The 16,583-nt window shown below is 34.1% G+C and overlaps 1 protein-coding gene across 5 annotated transcripts in view; it reads right to left on the bottom strand.

The window, feature by feature from the left end:
* ADGRL3 (adhesion G protein-coupled receptor L3) overlaps positions 1-16,583 on the bottom strand; it is an 838,394-nt gene that overhangs the window by 651,843 nt on the left and 169,968 nt on the right. For all 5 annotated transcript variants that reach the window (XM_066386326.1, XM_066386327.1, XM_066386329.1 and 2 more), the window contains exon 2: positions 420-488. The gene's annotated coding sequence lies outside the window, so the exon portion shown is untranslated. The remainder of the gene's footprint in view (positions 1-419; positions 489-16,583) is intronic.

Below are 16,583 nucleotides of genomic sequence, written 5' to 3'. Positions count from 1 at the left end.
AGAACAAAGGGGGTAAATTAAAGGGAAATGACTAATTGATTGTGTGGGTATATATGCACTGATTTAAAAAACATTAATAGTTCTTTGATATTAGACATTTAAAAAGGTAATACAGCTATTTGCCTTTCCAAAGAAGTAGAGATCCAATAAAATTATTTATTTTTAGTAGCTCATTTACATTTAATATAGCTGGAGTATATTTCTACACAACAGAAAATACTTTGAACTATATTACATATTTGTTCACAGGAAATGTCAATTAATTTTCCAAAAATGTACAAAATTCTATTTTAGTAACTCATTAAAAATATAACTTTCAATATGATACTCATTAAAGAATATACTAACTTGTATATAAATATTTTAAATACACCTGGAAATTATTGACAAATGGATTGGAAACAATATCTACCAATTACCTTAATGTGGTTTTCAGTTGTTAAATATCCATGCTTTTTTCCTCCAATTTATTGAACATTTAAACATTTCTGTAAAAAAAAAAAAAAAACAGACATTTAATTAATACTGAAAAATACTTTATTTTATGGTTATAGTTGTATAACTACTTGAGTAAATCTTATTGCTTGCCAGTGTATTTTTTTTCCCACAACGCTGAAGGCAAAACAGAAAAACCGTGGTCCAAAATCAAATTAAATTTGCATGTGACACATATTTCTCCAGGATCTCATTTATTATAATGATCACTGAGAAAAGGTAATGAATTTGCTATGTAAGAAATTTAAATATTTTACTAATTAAAAGAACAATAATTTTTTAAATATATCCCATGATTTCCAATAAATTTTCTGCTTTCTTGCAACAGGCACTTCAAGCTAAGATTTTAGGATGCATGTAATCTTTTACCTGAGATAGAACTGCTGCAGTGGTGGTGGTGGGGGGGGAGAACTCCTTAGTATATTTGGCTACCTAATCATACATACATACAGACACACACCTATATACATAATCTCTGTGTACTAATGCATACATGCCCTGAGACTATCATTATAATAACCTAAACAAATTCAGATTTTAACAATATTGGAAAGTAATAAACAAAAATATGAGTTTGAATAAATGGTAGATTTACAGGAGGTATATCTTAATTTTCTTTAAATTGCCACAGTATTTTCTAATTTATTTTATTATTAAAGTAATAATAAATATGTCAGACATTTCACAAGAAAAGGTATAATGTCCTTCAAAGTATTTTCTTTGGAATTTCAATGTTTTCTACTGGTCTGTAACTGGTCATCTCAAGTTTTGAACTTTCTAGGGAGTCGTAAGTGCTTCATACAAGCATCAGCTACATAGTTAATTATTATGATAGTATTTCTTATGCTATTTTAGTATCATGCTATTATTATTATGCTAGTAGCAGGAGGTTAATTAACCATATGTATAAAACAATGACAGTTCATTATCTATTCAAGAGTCATCCCCAAATGGATAAGGAATTAGATATGGTCAGATAGTGATAAACACAAAGCTAAAATGGAGTTCTCCTTTACAGAATCACTAGTGATTACCATTACATACACACAAAAATTAGAGGAAAATATTCACTAATTAAAGTATTATATTTAGTTTGAGAATTTTAAAATATTATAGCAGTGAAAATCACTGAATTATTTTCTAGTGAATATCCACCCTTATTTAGTCAATTTGTGAGGTTTTATTTTACCACAAGAGCAATCTAAATTCATATTTTAATGGCACACCTGCTACTTAAACAGGTAACTAAAAGCAATTAGTCAACTTCTTGTATTTCCCTGCAAAATCAGTTTTTTTATCTAATGGAGCATATTCAACAAATACTGGCTTTTTCCATAAGGTATTTTTTTCTGGTTTTTGAAGACCAAGCATATCTCTTTATAACTGAACTACCATGAGTAATGACAGCAGAGACTCTACTACAAATATCCTCACCCTTAGACCTTTGTTCTCCCTTTTAAAGAAATACATTCTGAAGTCCAAACATTATTCCCACAGTTTTCCTGATATTAACAGACCCACTTCACCACAGACAGAACCAATCAGATCTTCTCTGATGATCCCATACCTCTTCATATATATATATATATATATATATATATATATATATATATATATATTCAGTGATTTATATATAATAACTATATAACCAGGATTTATAAATCATTGAACATTGCACTGTAAAGTGAATTGCTTAAGAACAGGGACTATGACTAGTTTTTCAATTTGCATTACTCTTTTATAAAGAGCTAAGCACTTAAGAGAGCACTTAAGAAAAATAACTGGGTAAACAAAACATTTTGAATTTTTGGTTAAAAATATTAGTTACTGAAAACTTCCCATAGTGACCTCACATAAATTGAAACCAAGAACAAAAATGCACCATTATGTGTCTTTTAATTTGTTTGTATAGCTTCTTTATAGGTCCTTTTTCTTTTTGTACAGAAGAACAGAGACTCTTCAATTTACAGTTTGACTATTGTCGATCTTGGTGATTCATTCACTTGATTATTTCCACTTAAGGCACTTACGAGTTAGTAGAAGGCTCAGAGAAAAGAGCAAGCTTACACAGGGTGACTTAGCCCCCAAGAGGAAGTAGGCAAGGTAGGAGGTAAAACACAGGACAGAAAAAGGATGGAGGAGAAAGACAGGAAGAGAAATAGAACCAAACAGGCAGGAGAAGGTATCATATCAAATGATACTATCAGTATGAATTAATAAGGTAAATTTCTAATTACTAAACTTGATCTACAAGAGTTAGTAAAAAGGAGCTACTAAAATTTGGGGGGGGGGCAATGTGACTACTTCAAAGAAAAGCACTTAATGGAGCATATAAAAATTTGATGTGTTTTAAAAAAAATAATCCATACAAATATATTTTTATTAATGTTCAAAGTTCAAAATGACATAAAAAACCTAAATGGGAGGCCCTGGCTGGTTGGCTCAGCGGTAGAGCGTCGGCCTGGCGTGCGGGGGACCGGGGTTCCATTCCCGGCCAGGGCACATAGGAGAAGAGCCCATTTGCTTCTCCACCACCCCCCTTCCTCTCTGTCTCTCTCCTCCCCTCCCATTGGAGCAAAGATGGCCCGGGCGCTGGAGATGGCTCCTTGGCCTCTGCCCCAGGCACTAGAGTGGCTCTGGTCGCGGCAGAGCGATGCCCCGGAGGGGCAGAGCATCGCCCCCTGGTGGGCAGAGCATCGCCCCTGGTGGGTGTGCCGGGTGGATCCCGGTCGGGCGCATGCGGGAATCTGTCTGACTGTTTCTCCCCGTTTCCAGCTTCAGAAAAAATACAAAAAAATTAAAAAATGAAATAAATAAATAAATAAAACTTAAATGGGAATGCAGAAAGACTGCATGCGGCACGGGGGATATGATGCGGAGGATAGAGGGCATTATATTGAGTGGGACACTTGAAATCACATTACTACAATAAATTAAAAATGAAAATAAAAAAATGATATAAAAAGCAATCCCCTATCAAAGAGTATTATAATTTACTCTAGGTCTTTAAAATTATATAAAAATATAGTACTTTGGTAACGAATAATAGACTGCTTTAATTAATTAATCCAAGTTTTAAATAAAAACTTTAATAATAAACACATCAAAATTAAAAAATAAAATAAGAGCAAAGAAGGATGAAAATAAAGGAAAAAACTCATGGACACAGACAGCATCGTGATGAATGCTGGGAGGGGGAGGTGGAGGAGGGTATGGGGTGATAAATGGTGATGGACACAGACTTGACTTGGGGTGCTGAACATATCATATGATGTACAAAGGCATAATAAAGAATTGGGCACCTGAAACCTGTATACTTGAGTTAATCAGTCACCCCAATAAAATTCAATTAAAAAAAAAGCGCCAAAAAAAATAAAAAAGATTTGAATCACTGTTTAAAAAATGAATGCTAATAAAGGAGAAGTGTTTAAGGTAAGTTTTCTAATACTGAGACAGCAAGTTTACAAAATAGTAGAGCAACTCCATTCATTACTCATGCATTCATTCATACATCAAATACACGTTCAGTTACCAGGCACTGGGCTAGGTGCTGTGGATTCAGAGGTGAACTAAACAAACAAAAGTAACACTCAGAGTGTTTACTTTCTTGGTGAGGTGTAAGAATAGAATATGAGAGAAAGATTTATAGATAGATAGATGATAGATAGATAGATAGATAGATGATAGATAGATAGATAGACTGACAGGTGGGTAGATAATATTATAGATAGATAGTAACAGATACAGAGAGACTTAATATTCTTCACTTAAAAAATATTTTTAGGGCCCTCCCATGTACACTCACACTGGTGGTGGTTTGCTCACCTTCTGGAGCAAAGCCTCGGGCTGTCACTGCAGCTTGCTGTGCTCAGGCTCTTGGCTCTGAGCAAACCTCATTTGAGGCTGCCCAGGCTTTCATCTAAGAGAACCTGTGTCCAGCTAACTCAGTTTGTAGTTGGCTGTATGAAGACAACCAGGCTGTCAAAGATGAAACCAGGATTTTACACTGCCCTTCAGCTACAGCGTTACATGCAATATCTAAGACACGGAAACAATCTAAGTATGTACTTAGATTGAATAAAGAAGATGACATTATATATACATACATACACAGTGAAATACAACCCAGCCATTAAAAAAGGAGAAATATTGTCTTTTGCAATGAAATAAATGGATCTTGGAGATTATTATGCTAGGTGAAATAAATCATATGGGAAAGGACATAAACTGGATGATTTCTCTCAAGTGTAATATAAAACAAAAATTAATAATCAAAACAAAACAAAAACAAACTTATAGATACAGACAGCAGAATAGTGATTCCCAGAGGAAAAACAATGTGTGGGGGGGAAGTAGGTAAAGGGGTCACATATATGGTAATGGAAGGAAATTACACTTTGTGTGAGGAGCACTTTAAATAGAGTACGCAGATGTTGAATTATAATCTCATACAGGAGGTCTTCAGGTTACAACAGTCTCGACATACAACTTTTAGCGTGTACAATGCTCACTGTCATGAAAACTTTAAAATATTGAGACGTGAATGTTTCAGCTTATGCTGGTAGTGTATACTTGTATACTTACGGATTACGTGGGCAAACTATTTTGGTTGCGCGCAGAAGAATATGCAGTAATGTGGCATGAGTGAGGGCGTCAGCTTCACTCACTTTTTGTCATTCTTTCTGTTACTACAATACAATACAGTATATTTATGTCCTTTGTCTTTTTCTGTGGCTCAGTTGTGTTTTTACATAACTAAGATTATGATTTTACAACTGTATTAGGATAGGGAAGTGATTTAGGCTAGGGCAGTCGTGGACAACAGTTTTTGCCCCCGGGTCAGATTAGAAAGGAAACTTTTTTCACAGGCCCGACGAAATATTAAATATTAAAATTTTAAAAATGTGAAATGCCAAAACGATTCATTTAAGTAAACAAAATATTATTATGTAATTTGTTTATGAATAAACGTAAGTAATTTAGTACAACAAATTAACAAAAAAAATGTGACGTGTTGAGGCGCTTTGCATCGCCTATTATTTTTTTAATATCTGGCTCTATACTTGTAGTAGCTATTCTTAACACAGCCTCCAAATGTAAATCATTCAATCTTGATCTTGTTGTACTTTTATTTAGATTCATTAAAGAAAAAGTTTGTTCACAAATATAAGTTGAGCTGAAGATTACTGAAGATATTGTAGTTTATGTATAACAATTTAAAAGTACCACTTATTTCATTTCCACAATGCTTCGTGCGGAGAATATTAAAAATTTAATTTTGGGCCACATAAACTCATTAACGGATCCGGCCTGCGGGCCATATGTTGGCCATACCTGGGCTAGGGTGTGTATCGACTTACACCAAAATTTGGGTTATGTCACTGTCATAGGAAAGGAACTGTGTCATAACCTAAGGACTCCTGTACACCTAAAATTATATAATGTTATAAAACAATGTTACCCCAATAAATTTAATTTTAAAAGATTAAAATCAGCATGGCATATTGAAACAAATGTATTAAAATGTTATTCATAACAACACAGAAGGGGAAAAATATTCTTCAACTATATATTCTCATTTGGCCTTTACAAAAAATGTTTGAGGTTGATATGAAGATTTTCTTCTTTATATTACAAATAAATATTCTGAGACAGCGGTAAAGACAGACTTGCACAAAAGTATCCCAAATTCAGAGTCTATACTCTCAGGCTTCTCAAAAAGCATCATATTGATTATTACTCTGTATAAGCAATAATAAGAATATTTGATAAGATAATTTTTACAAATAAAGCAAAAATAAGCTTTCTGAAAAGGATTTTTCAAAAATAATCATCTGAATTTCATAACACTAAATACTATGAAAATGCACCTTCAAATTCTGGTATTTAAATGAGATTTCAAAAAAATCCAATAAAAATTAGTCTGGAATTGAGTTAAAAAGATATTTTATTGTATTTTTATGACATTAATTACAAAATTATGTGACATCTCCTACTAACCATTCCATAAGGGTTCTTGAAACAATGAACAAGTGATATATACAAATATCTATATTTTTAAAAGATTATTTTGGTGTCAGTTAATAGATAGATGGTTTGCAGCCTAAGGTGACAGTGATAATTTTTAAAATTCGATAAAAATCAGTGAGATTATTATCGAAATAAAGCTTTTTGCTCATGCCATTCAAATCATTTTCCAACTATCTTTTTTCAGTTTCTCTATCTACTTAGTCTACTTATCTTCAAATATCATCTCCTTTCCTTTCTCACTGATAGTCATTATCACGCACTACCATACATTCTGAGTGAAGTGTTCGAATTTGTTTTTCATCTCTTTTTCAAAACCATGATCCTTAGAGCCATATAGTGTAGGCAGAGATGAAATATTTTCTATTTTACAGTTTAGAATGCTACAATTTATAAAGATTATCATAGTTATCAACGGATAGTGCCAAAACAAGATTCAAAGGCATCTTCCTTTATGTTCAGCCTCCTGTCTCTACAGCTGTCACCACAGGCCCCCATACCCGGCATATTGCAAAGGTATTCTCATCGCCTTACTCTATCCCCTCTCAAATCTATTCTGGCAATTGTTTACAGCGTAATCTGAGACCTCATGTTTCTCATGATTGTTTTCTGCTCAGCAATCCACAAATACATCTTATGGTTATCCACAGAGTCTACTTTTCAGAGCCTTCTTTAGGATGAATATTCTTTCCTAATGAAAACATTTTTTGGATACTGCTTTACTGCACCCAAAAGAATTCCTACATTAGCCAGTTTGGACTGATGACTGGCTCCTCAGATTATAACAGACATAGTAGCTTGTTAATGCAATCCTCTGTACTAAGAATGCTCTCCAGACTTATCCACACTTACACATTGAGCACCATGATAGTACAAAACAAAGGTATTATCCTCCCATGAAATTAGCCTCTATACTTTGAATGCAATCACAATTCTAAACTCCTGGTGCATTTTAAATTGGGAGTACAAATTGTAGTCCCAAATGCAACACATTTTCCATGTGTGATATTTTACAAAACCCCAATATGTACCATGTGTGATATTTTACAAAACCCCAATATGTAAGTCGTTGTAAAAAAGGAGAGTGCCTTGGGACAGAACTATTAAATTAATGACAAAACTATCAAAACCAACATTTTTAAGACAGTGGAAACTGACCAGTTATACAATAAATTAAGGAGTATTTATTTCAGAAAAATTACTTTACTTCTGGTAATAACAGTGAGGATCCTGTGGAATTTCTTCCTGGAAATTTTCCCATCTTTTTCCCCATTCCTTGCTAGACTTTTAAATCATAAAAAAAAAATATTTTTATTGAGTCTAATAAAATATTCAAAAATTTAAAAGAATTAAAACTATATAAAGTGAGTTATATAAACAAACAAAATGAAATTCAAGATAAACAAATAATAACACTTAAAAATCCATAAAAGTACAGAAATTTAAATATAAACTGCAAAATATCCCATGCATTAAGAAGTGACAGAAGAGCCTGACCAGGTGGCGGTGCAGTGGATGGAGCATCAAACTGGGACACAGAAGACCCAGGTTAAAATACCCTAGGTCACTGGCTTGAGTGCCGGCTAATCTTGCTTGAGCCATGGGTCCACCAGCTTGAGTACGGGGTCACTGGCTTGAGCATGAGATCATAGACATGACCCCATGGTCACTGGCTTGAGCCCAAAGGTCACTGGCATGAAGCCCAAGGACACTGGCTTGAGCAAGGGGTCACTCACTCTGCTGTAGACCCTGGTCAAGGTGTATATGGGAAAGCAATCAATGAACAACTAAGGAGGAAAAAGAGCCATAACAAAGAATTGATGCTTCTCAACTCTCTCTCTTCCTGTCTGTCTGTCCCTTTTTCTGTCTCTCTCTCTGTCTCTGTCAAAAAAATAAAGAAGTCACAAAAGAAATTAAAAAATATTTTAAACTGAATGCAACTAAAGCAGTGTTTAAAGGAAAATTTATAGCTTTAAATTTCCATATTAGAAAAGAGAGTTCTCAAGTCAGTAACCAACGGTGCCACTGTAAGTAATTAAAAAAAGAATAGCAAAGTAAATTCAAAGTAAGCAAAAGGATAGGAATAATAAAGGAAACAAAATGGAATGTTGATCAGAAGATGAAAGTTAAAATGAAAACACTCCCATTACTTATTTACACTATGAAAATCCTTACCTGTTCTAACATAACAATTAGAGTAAATTATTCATAACTTTCTTTCACTGAAAAAATGTATTTTGAAACAGTCAACAGATCTATAAAGGACATAAATAATATACAATACAGGAAAACTCATATTAATTATTAAAAAAAAAGAACTACAGGTAATCCTTAAATAATAATGAGTGTATTATCCAACATTTTATTTATAAAAGGCTGAACTTTTTACATTTGATATGGATAAATATCAAAATAAGTTATAATTAATACAAAAGAAGAAATACGTTATGTTGACAATCAGTGTGCTGGCCTGCATGCAAAGGATGGGATGAGATGGGTCAGGGAAGGTGAAGGGAACAAAAGATCCCTTAATTAGTGTCCACTATATACCCAGCCAGTATGTAATAATGAGGATTGGAGTAGTATATACAAAGATCTTGTTCTTATGAGAAAAACACTTATTTATTAAAATCAAAACCAAAGACTTGGCCCTGTTCTTATTTCCTTTAGTTTGCAATTCAATTACAAAGATAAGTTTCTGCCACCACAGAAGGACTATCGTTTTGATTAATTAATCAGATATTTATGTCATATATAACACCAAAATTCTCATTCCAGCAGGTATTTAGCTAAGATATTATACAAGTAGTTAATTTATCCAAAGTTCTGCTTCTGCTATACTCTTTAAGTCTTGATAAAAACAGGCAAAGGCAAAGGAATTACTTTCTCCAAGGACACGGAACTACTCAAAGCTTTCATCCCGCAAGCACTACTCTCTCTGAGTCTGGACTAGTACTGATTCACAGATGCGGTAGCTTCCTATGCAGGTATTTATGCAGCTATTGCCTATGACATAATAAGAGAGAAAATGTGACCTGTTGTGAATCATATGCCATCAGAAGGAATTCAAGTATTCTGCCATACACAGGAAAATGAGATGCTACCTATGATGAGAGAAAGGATGACAAAATGTGCAAGAGATTTAACTACTGAAGGCTAGAACCAATACCTACAGAACAGCTCATTGCATACTGAAGATTCCTTTTGTCAAGGTGGATTAATGGCTGAGGCCAGAAACATTAAATATGCATTTTCTGGTAGAAGACACTGAAATCTATCCTATAACTCATATCATAAAATAATAATTGTTGGCCCTGGCCTATTTGCTCAGTGGTAGAGCATCAGCCCAGCATGTGGATGTCCCAGGTTTGATTACTAGTAGGGCACACAGAAGAAGTACCATCTGCTTCTCCACACTTCCCCCTCTCAATTCTCTCTCCTTCTCTCTTTCCTTCTCTCTCTCCTCCCCTCCTTCAACCATGGCTCAACAGGAGCAAGTTTGAGGATGGTTTCATGGCCTTCACCTCAGGCGATAAGAAGAGCTCCATTACTGAGCAATGTAGCAACGCCCCAGGTGGGCGGAGCATCACCCCCTAGTGGGCTTGCCGGGTGGATCCTGGTTGGGGCATACACCGGCATCTGTCTCTGCCTCCCCTCCTATCACTGAATAAAAATTAATTAATTAATTAATTAATTATTGTTTGAAAGTACATACATTTATATGTTCTATGAGAGAACAGTTCAAAATCATTTAAACAGTTTGCTTTACAAGTAGTGAAAATATAATATTTTAAACTTTAAGAAGTTTCATTAAGAAGAGAATTATGTAGATCAATGTTCATCTGTTTCAATTTCAGTAGCAATATAGTGAATTTAAATAATAAATAATTTTCAAAATACATAGGCGTTAAGAAGGAAAAAATGTGGTCTCAAAATTCCTGTTAAATAGAAAACAATTCATAAACAGTATTATATAGAATTTCCAGATTTTACTTCAAGCAAGTGAAATTGATTGTTATTACTCTTTGAATAAGGATTGTAAAGCTTATATATATACATGTCTTTGTTTTCTTTTAAGTGGACATACTAAAAGAAAAAACACAGCTTGTTATTTATATACATGTTTTTGAAAGGTTGCATAAGAATTAATTTACTGTGAATGTATTGAAGGTATTTGCTATTTAAATAATCTCTAAATAACTGTGAAATAGAATGCATGTTAATCATCACTCAATGTATGTTTTTAAACATCGCTCCACATCTCCTTTCCTGCGACACCACACCAGAAGGGTGCTCAGGCGGTATCAGCCAGAATAATTTAGAAAGTATTCTTTCTGATTCATATGGGAATTATCTCAGCATTGTGAATGTAGGAAATCATCACGACTTATTTAATGTTCAAATTTAAACATGAAACTTTAAAAATTCATTGAAGCAGAACTGCTGAGGTATGAAAAGGTCTTTTTCTTTAAACACTACCCTTATCCTTAATTATCATGTTTTTGGTTCACAAAAGTGTCCTTTCCCTTTATGGCTAACATAGACAAATAAAACAATTTGATCTCAAACTGTTAAATATAGAAAAAATAGCCTAAAATTAAATTATTGTGCTAACACATATTACTAAATACTTTCCACAAACTTATGATTGAGTTTTTTTTTAAAAGGAGTTACTAGCCTGATCAGGCAGAGGCGCAGGGGATAGAGCGTAAGACTGGGATGTGGAAGACCCAGGTTCGAGACCTGAAGTCGCCAGCTTGAGCACGGGCTCATCTGGTTTGAGCAAGGCTCACCAGCTTGAGCCCAAGGTTGCTGGCTCAAGCAAGGGGTCACTTGGTCTGCTTTACCGCCCCCCCCCCGGTCAAGGCACATATGAGAAATCAATCAATGAACAACTAAGGAGCCACAACAAAAGAATTGATGTTTCTCATTTCTCTCCCTTCCTGTCTGTCTGTCCCTATCTGTCCCTCTCTCTGACTCTCTCTGTCTCTGCTACAAAAAAATATATAAAAAAATAATAAAAGTTACTAAATTTTTATAAACTTATGTAGTTTCTGACTCTTGGTTCCAGAAAAGTGATTTTTATCTCCTGACTCTAAAACATCAAACTGTCAGCTGATAGCAAACCAAGGAAAATCCAATATGCCAGAATCCTAAATTTCACTGACAATGAGAACCTGGTGTTTAATGAAGCGTTCTCTTTTTTGTAGAAAAGAGTTCGGATTGCCAAGCTAGACACTGGATCTTGGATGAGCTTTTTCCAAAAATCTTCATTCCTTTGGTCATTAAATTTTTTTAAAGCAATAAATGTATTCTAACTAAAGTTTAAAAAGCTTCTGAGTTAAGACCTATGCCAAAACCTTTTGGGGATGTTCCAACTGTGTAGGGGGCAGTGGGATCAAACAGTAGAAAGAAGAAAATAAAGAAACACTTTAGCACAGTAAAAAAATCTGCCTGGAGGACTCAACGGGATTAGCTTACATATCAAATATCAGATTTCTACTGCACTGCTACTCTCTTTTCTCCTCTTTTTTTCTGTCCCATTCTTACACTGCCTGGAGTTCACTGCTTTAAGCTTTAGTTTTCATTTTGTATAAGATTTCAGGCAGAAAACCTTTAGTGCCGAGATCTTTAAAATGGTGTGTCTTATATTCCACACTAACAATTCCTTTATCCCAGACACTGACATCTGGACATCAGACCAATCTAACAGACAGTCCTAAATTGGGAAATACGTTTTACAAAACGTCAGACTTTACTGAAACAAAATGAACTTGACTCATGGAGAGACCTTCAGTCAAGACTCGGTCATTCTTTTCTGTAGAGTTCTGGCAAATGGAATTCAGAAGCAGCAGAGGAAGCATACCGACAGATTAGCAGGCACCTCAAATAGCTACAACTCTGAGGAAAACTGAAGCCTACCTAGAAGGAACTCTAGTAATAGTTTTATTCAAACTGCCAAACACCTGGAGAGTTGCCACTTTAATACTGTAGATGTTCGACTCAAATTTCCAGATAATTTTCTCTACCCTAAGAAAACCCCACTTAAACAAGATCCTATATAACTGAAGTTTTATTCAGATGCAATGCAAACAAATTATAACCAGGAAACTCAAATTATATCAGTATATTAGAAAATTAAAAGTTAACACCCTTGCTGAAGATTACAGGGTAATTACAAATGTGTATTTAACCCATCTTTTTTGCGGATATTATTGTAAGTATATTATTTACTTTTATATATCATGTATATATCAGTTTAAGTCATTTTCATACATAAAACATTATTCCTGCTCCCAGAACACTAACAGCCAATTGTGAAAATTCTTAACAATGTGCAACACTTGTGGTTTGAAACTATTTAATTAACAGCACTAAGGTATGAAGAACCATAGTAATGATAACTAAACAATAGCAATAATAGCTTACATAAAAATAATAGTTTACAAGTTAGCTAACTCAATCCAAGTACAATTTAGATTATAATCTGAACACACTGTGTTATATAGTACAATGGAATACAAAGGTAACACACTAAAAATATTACCTAAATGTTAAATAGCAAATAAAAATACAATCCTTCTCTACTGCACTGCAGTCCAAGTCAAATGCAACTTGATTAAATTAAGCCAATTTAGGATACAAAACTACTTAAAAGCTTGAGCTATGCCAAGTGATGAAGGTTAAATGGATTCATTCCAAATCTGCTTTATTTACTTAGATGCTATTCATTAGGCTACATTTTATTACACAGTAGTACAAAATTACAAGGTGACATTCTGTTATTTTCAACTAAGAAAAATGATACAGATGCACTAGGATAGTTCAGCGTACATATCAGCATGCCAGGATGCATTCTACTTGTGCATTTATAAGGTGTCACTGGACATTGGTGTTCCTGCTACTGATGGTAAAACTAGCCAAATTATTGTATCTTCAGTGTCTGATAAAAATGTGGCTTCATAGAAGTCTAGAACCTCTTCAGTTTCTTGAGAGACATATTGGAGGAAGAGTTATTTTAAAATGCAAATAAGTACCATTATTTAAAAAATAAATAAATACAATGTCTTCATTCTCCCTCTAAAACCACCGCCCTTTATTTCAGGAAAAGTAGCTAGCATATCATCAAACTATAAATTGTAAGCCCTACCTCAAATCAGTTATCTATAAGTCATCTAATTTATTGAGAAAATGAATGAGCTTCACAACAGAATTAAGATAATTGTTTTTCTAAACCCTATAAATATCATCTTTTCTGCTTTCATCATTATTCTAATCAATTTGCAATCACTGTATATTGAAAATGTTGCAAACATTAAATAGAATTCTAAATACATAAGACGGAAATACTCTTTTTCTTCTGTTGAGAGAGAGCATGAGAGAAAGAAATTAAAAAAAATTGGGGGTGGGGTTTGTTTTGTTTTGGTTAATATTTTCAGCTTTTGAAGATACTGACTAGTGTTCTACAAGTTCTTTATGTTTTAGGCAAGAAAATATGGAGCTGTAGAGCCCAAGGAATTCCATGGATTGCTTATAGTTTTGAAGCAGAAGCAACTTTGAATTTGCTGCCATGAAATATCCCTTCAAAGCTTCTGCTGATCCTAAAACTGAGAGGTCCTGATACGCAATTGCACCATTGCAAACTCCACCAGAACCACACAACACTGTACCATGGAAATGTGTTCCCTTTGCCTCCAATGTATGGATCATATTTTTGTTTGAGATGGTTTAGCCCTAATGATCTTGAACATCAAGTAGTCTGTTTGCTGAGTCTTCTCTATGCCTGTTTCATGTCCCAAAATATTGGTCCCATTAGCAGTCTTTGTAGAGCTTAAAAAAAATTAGGTTACATTTTTGAGAAATCATTTTAACATCTGAATGGCAGATTGTATTAAAAATATTTTTTAAATTTTGTCTTGATGTTGTGATCTCCAAAGTCAAGTAAATTCAACAGTAGCAGTTTCCCTTTTATTTCTTTTTTTGTTTGTTTTTCTGTTTATAGCAAACAGTTTTGGTTAGGGGGATGCCTAGGCAGTAGCATCTGCATGTTAGTCATAATGTCATTACCACTATCTTATGGCTTGAGCATAATGACATTAGTCTACAATACCCATCTCATCTTCCATTCCCTTTACCCGATAAGCATTTTTTGTGGGGTTCATTTAGACAGTATCCTAGTGTTTAATATTCCCTCTAGAAATTCAACCTAAGGATAGAGTAAGATTTTTCACAATTGATACAACAGTTTTAAGAATGTCAGAGCAGAATTCTTCTGTACTGCATCTATTAAAATACCATGCACAAAACAGCTGTTCAAAACTTGATGAGATTTAATAATGGTTACTATTGAAGAGAAAAGACCACCAAAAGTCACACATGATAATAACCATTACTATTATTGAATTTTGTTGATCTCTCAAATACCCTGTCCTCATATCTAACTTCAAACTGTGTACACATGGTGTCTCAAATTTATAATGTCCACTTCTGATTCTCCATCTATGTTAATGGCTTTATTTATTTGTTCATTCATCCTACATTTATTAAAAACCTGATGGGCTCTAGACACTTACTCTTATATGTATGATACAAAAATAACATGAGACCCTGACAAGGTGGTGGCGCAGTAGACAGAGTGTCGGCCTGGGATATTGCAGACCCTGGTTCTAATCCCTGAAGTTGCTGGCTTGAGCACGGGTTCATCTGTATTGAGTGTGGGCTCACCAACTTGAGTGCAGAATCACCAACTTGAGCATGGGATCATAGACATGATCCATGGTCATGGGCTTGATCCCAAAGGTCACTGGCTTGAGCCCAAGGTTGCTAGCTTAAGCCCAAGGGGTTCATTGGCTTGACTGGAACCTCACAGTCAAGGCACATATGAGAAGCAATCAATGAACAACTAAAATGCCACAACTACAAGTTGATGTTTCTCATCTCTCTTCCTTCTTACCTGTCTATCTCTCTCTTGCATGTGCTAAAATAACAATAATAACAACAAGAACATGAGAGCCTTGCTTTCTAAGAAGCTTAATATTCTGTGGAGAAAACAGTTGAGTAAATAAATATTCATAAACTGTGAGGTACATATTCTGTTTTTCAAACAAGAGAACTGAATGCCCTGGAGATGCACAATTGGTTTTCACAGGAAACAAACATTACATTATGTTGCCTTGCAGAGTCAATATTTCACATTTTGTGTAAACATCCACCACATGATAAACCAGGAGAAGATAGGATCTAACATGTATTAAATGCTTTGACCACTGCCACAGTTACTTATCACAAATTATACAACTTCTAACTCTGACATTAGCTGTATGAACTTAAACTACTTAAACTGTGTCTCCATTTGCTTATCTGTACAACTGAAACTAGGAGCTATCTTAACATATCACTGAAAAGAGTCAAGACACGACCCATGTGGAAGACTCAGAACTGTCTCTAGCACATAACAGGCACAGAATCTCAGGGCGGCAGCCATTGACACCATCCATGTCACACTGGATGTTTATTATTCATATGGTTTTTTAAAATCATAACTTATAAAGTAAATAACAGTATCACCATTCAAAAGACGATGAATCTGCAGCACAGAGACTATAAAACATTCACAACCTGAGAGAAGCACTAAATGGCAGGCTTATAAGACAATAGCTATCTACAATATTAAAAAAATGACAGAAGTAAATGTCATCTTATTCAGGGCCTGTAAACCTATATGCTCACAACCCTTTCAAGAGCTAAGGGAGTATCATTACCAGAAAAAATGTTGGCAGAGTAAAAAAAAAATGAAAAATTATTTTTAAACTTAAAATAAGTTCTAAGTGACTACACATAACTATCTTTAATTCAATTGATTTTTAAAAATTGGACCTTTTGTCTCAGGAATTCTAACAAACTGAAGTTTAGATATTGGTGTAGTGTTGATTAATAAACAAAAAAGAGCATTATTTAAATAATTTTGATGATATTGTATATTATTCTCATCATAAAATATTAAAAGTTTACATCTTCAAGTCTTTCAGAATATGACTATCAAATAAAATTTAGGGAGAAGA

This window comes from Saccopteryx leptura, chromosome 5, assembly GCF_036850995.1.
Source record: "Saccopteryx leptura isolate mSacLep1 chromosome 5, mSacLep1_pri_phased_curated, whole genome shotgun sequence".
Classification (NCBI taxonomy): domain Eukaryota; kingdom Metazoa; phylum Chordata; class Mammalia; order Chiroptera; family Emballonuridae; genus Saccopteryx; species Saccopteryx leptura.
Note: the sequence above shows the minus strand (reverse complement) of the source record. Positions and strands in the feature narration are given on the sequence as shown.